Raw genomic sequence first — 4,856 nt, forward strand, 5'->3', positions numbered from 1 at the left:
TAGGCTTGGTATTTTAATTCACTTATGGCTTTAAATATATCTGACCTGCGTATTGCAATTATAATTACTGCTAGTCTGTTTATCTAGGTGAGGGATAGCGCTTTCGTTATCATGTTGGTACTTACAAGCAACAAGCAACTCACATGCTTCGTAAGCATTACGTTATTTTAATGCAGAGATGAACTTGTTCAAGATTTCTATGTACATTAGAACTTAATCTAGACATCGATGACTTAGAAACTAGTTACTTATTTTCCTTTTTAGTGGCATCATGAACCATTCATTGCCAAGCAACCCTTGTCCTTGACGAAAATAGATTTCCTTTCTCCATAATAGCTCCTTGAATTTAAAACAAATTTATTACATAGTACGTTTTATTTTCATTTCTTTAGCAATTCTTATCGCAGAAGCCGGCTTGGAAGGCACATCCTTCGCTTTATATTTAATTTATCTCTCATAAATATTATATGCTTAAAACTAAATCTTAAAACTAGAGTTCTTGGGGTCGATCACTTTCTTTGTTAAACAAGATTATTTCATCAACTTTCCTCTACATAAATTATGGCTCAAGATAATATATTTTAAATTCTCTGCTGTATAGCAAGACAGGCTCACTGTCGTGTAGTTGGTCCTAAATATTTTTTTAACGAAATCTGATCAGTTTTCCCTTAGCTACTAGCGGCCAACCTTCTGTTGCCATTATATATGTCTCTTTACTTATTTTGTTGCATGATACTTTTTAAGATCAGAGTAATGGTATAATCCTTTTATCATTCCATTAGCGGGATCATAAAACAGATAACAACCTGTGTGCGGCATACGCAGGATCTCGTAGGGTCCTTCAAAATGCTTTTGCCATTTTCGATTTTTGCGTGATAGCAACGATGGTTTAAGGTGCGTTTTAGCAAGACCTTTTTGCCTACTATATAAGATGACATCTTACTAATATGTTCGTCAAAAAAATTTTCAAATATGTGTGAAATCTTATGGGACTTAACTGCTAAGGTCATCAGTCCCTAAACTTACACACTACTTAACCTAAATTATCCTAAGGACAATCACACACACCCATGCCAGAGGGAGGACTCGAACCTCCGCCAGGACCAGCCGCACAGTCCATGACTGCAGCGCCAAGACCGCTCGGCTAATCCCGCGCGGCTATGTTTGTCATACGCCTTCTTGCGTAAATTGGCTTGGGTGGTCAATGTTGCAAGAGCTTGTCTTATTCTGGCGTCTAAACTAGCGCTTGTGTTGTTACACTTAGGAATTGAAGTGACCCATTCACTTTTCTCTTGGTCAGAAGACATCAACTCACTCGGAGTGAAACCAGTACACAAGTGTGGTAGATTACTCACAATTTCCTCGAAAGGTGACACAGAGTCAACCCTGCGAGTCTGCTGATTTGGTGCAAACGTACGAATGAAACGATTTAACTCCTTGAAGACTCGTTTACTCGGGTTCGACTGGGGTCTAAATTTTGAGATATTTGCCTAAACTGATGACGAGCAAGAAAAAGTCTCCACGTTTTGCAAACAAAGTTAGACCCATTGTCTGAGAGAACTGATTCAGGTGTTCCGAATCTAGGAAAGTAGTCACGTTCTAAACGATTGATGATTTGTTGAGTGTTTGCAGATCTCATAGCGTGCAATCTCAAATGTTTGGTAAATAGATCGATAACAGCTACAAGGTACCTTAGTCCTCCACGACCTCGTGGGAGTGGTCCTGCCGAATCTATGCCTAGGATATGATTGAAAGGCAGTATATTCGAAAGATTAAAAGGTTTTGCCTTTTGACAAATGGCACAGTGTTTCAAGAACTTGTGAATTCTGCTATGAAGGTTAGAGACGTAGCAGTAATTTGCTATTTTACGCTTACACTTTTCTGTGTATATCAGAGGAAGTGTTCTACATATTCCTGCGAAATGCATACTAGCAAATTTTCTGATGACAATTATGTTCGGTGGAAAAGAATTTGATTATGCAATTTGTAATATTTCCTCAAATGATGGGGGTAGGATTAGTTTCGAAGATCTGTTTCACACTTCTCCATTTGGAATCAGTTTCCTGCAATTGGACAATCTGGTTACAAAGATCAAGAAAATATTTGCGATGTACTGGATCCTTCATCAAAATAATTAAGTAATTTGACATTTGTTCCAGAAGTTCAGTACTGTCAGAAGAACCTTCAGGTATGCGAGATAGACCATCTGCAATAATGCTATCTTTACCTTTTATATAGATTATTTCGAAATCATATTCCTGCAAGAAAAGACACCACCTCGTTAAGCGAGGATGTAGGAGTTTACACGTCAGAAGAAAACTAAGAGCCTGACAATCAAAATAAACTTTGATTTTCTTGCCATTGATGTAGTAGTTGAATCTCTTGAAAGCCCAAACTACTGCAAGAGCTTCCATTTCGGTAGGTGAGTAGGAGCGTTCACTTTCTGTAAGAACCCTACTAGCAATACTAATTACTCTGATTTCCTGTTTTCCATTGGCTTCATGCATCAAGAAGAGACATGCACCTAATCCCTGAAAACTTGCTTCAGATGACACACAAAATTCCTTTTCCATATTTGGATGATGAAAAATGTTGCTATTTAAGAAAGCTTCTTTGATATCGAGCAATGCCTTTTGACAGTCGTCAGTCCAATTCCACTGAGTATTTTTCTTTAACAATTTCGATAAATGAGAGTTGTTCATCACTCTCTTTGGTAAGAATCTTCTGAAGAACGAGGTGAGTCCGAGATAGCCTTTAAGTTGTCGTTTTGAAGATGGAATAGGAAAACTTTTAATTGCGCTTAGCTTAGCCGGGTCGGGATGGATTCCCTCAAATGAATCGCAGTCTAAGATCTGTGGTGTAGTATAAAAATGCTTGAATTAGTCCTGCGTGATATACAAGGAAAGGTTAAATAAGATATATCATCACAGAATACAATATTCAGAAATATAATCAGAATGCAATACTTCAAAGCACAAAATGAAAGACCTGATTTATCCAATGCCCTAGTCGAATGACAAAAATAAAGAAACATGTACGGAAACATGGAAAACAAGTTCCGACCGGCTGGCAGTGGTGTGTGGTCCCTGAAGAAAACTTAACATACAGTAGAAGGCGGCACGTTACCCAAACACTTTAACAAATGGCATATAGATCTCCACGATGCTTATGTGTAACACATGTAAAAGTATAGTTTTACACCACAGGTATCAGTATCATGTTTTTGAAACTTGATGTGAATATTAATGTAGAAATTTCGATCAAGATACGGTATTCTTATGTAACACGGAGTGCCGAAAAATGACCTTTCATCCCAGTTCTAATGCGAAAAGTGTTCAATAAGTAATGCAACACTTTTTTCTGGAAGCAGATCGGTTATATTCAGTATTCCAATACATCATATCATTCCTCACCTTTTCGGCTACAAAACTCTATTTTTCTACAAAATCACCGTCCCATGCGACAGCCTGACACCACCTCACTGGGAGGGCCTGTATGCCTGCATGGTGACACTCTACTTGTAGATATCAGAGGCAACGTCTTGCCGCATCTGTAACCTCCCAATCATCCACGTACTACTTTCTGCGAAGTGTATTCTTCATGACGCCAGACAGATGGAATTTGGAAGGCGAGCAAGCCAGCGGGCAAACACTTTCGGGTAGCCCAACTGGTGGACGAGTGTGTCAGTTGTGCTGCGAGCTGTTTGACTAGGATCCGTCGTCATCTTGGATGAGAATGTCCGCACGTTCCAACACTGCAGGAGTCGCAGTTGTGTGAGGCCAAGTGGGACGCGGTGATCGGACAGGAGTTCGAGACCTTGTTGGGATTACGACGAATACCTCTACCAACGACTCACTGAGCTTTTGTTCACTGCAAAGTCTACGTAGACATTCTGCAAGCGCCTTTGAACGTCTACGACATTCTGGTTTACACCAAAGGAAAGTCAGTGACAGTTCTCTGCTTCGAACGCATCTCCGGTACAGACACCGTATTAAAGGCTACGTAAAGCACCGCTACCTAATGAAATATCATGAAAATATAGGGGTCTAATAATAACATTCCACAACAAATACCGTATTTTTCTACAGTAATTTGTCGAAAAAAATTTCTTGTAGCATTAATTATTGAACGGCCCAGTAATTCCTCATTTTTGTAACATTTCTTGAAGGAAAATTTCACTTTATCTTTATTTAAGCAGTGAAGGCTGTTGGAGAATACACTGAAGATTTTTCCCGTCAGCAGTATGATGGGCAAAGATAGTCAGAGCTTGTGCCCTTCTTGTAACTCTCATGTTTGTTCCTCCTAGTCGTTTATGTTGCCAAGTTTCCAGCAACTTTAGAAAGAAAAAATAAAAAAAAAAAAAAAACATAGTGTTGAGTAATGTGCTACGGTGGCTTGCTAAGGGAAGAAAATAACATTTACGACTTTTCTGGTGCGTTTGCGGCATATAATATTTGTAAGTCCTACATAAAAATTATGAACTAAAGACATGGTTGAGGCCATCTGTAACTTACTCAGGACGGGCTCGTCATCCACATTCTGCACAGAGACCGCGCTACTTGTCAGCTATCTTGGCCTTTTTGATTAGTTCTATTGGCTGTCCCAACTAAATGTTAAAAAATACTTTTCCACCCTACCAGTGATTAATATCAACCTTTCCAACCATAATATTCTATGTTGAAGTCATTCTTTGATATAATCAAAATCGTGCAGTTCGCCTCAAATGACATTACAGTAAACCTAGACGTGACGTCTTCATGTGCTGGATGACAAGCTAGCCACTCTACAGCTGGCATTATCGGAATCTACTGCAACACTTTTCTTCACTGTCCGACTAATGTCCATTAAAATATATT

Source organism: Schistocerca piceifrons, chromosome 3 (genome assembly GCF_021461385.2).
Source record: "Schistocerca piceifrons isolate TAMUIC-IGC-003096 chromosome 3, iqSchPice1.1, whole genome shotgun sequence".
In the NCBI taxonomy this organism is placed as follows: domain Eukaryota; kingdom Metazoa; phylum Arthropoda; class Insecta; order Orthoptera; family Acrididae; genus Schistocerca; species Schistocerca piceifrons.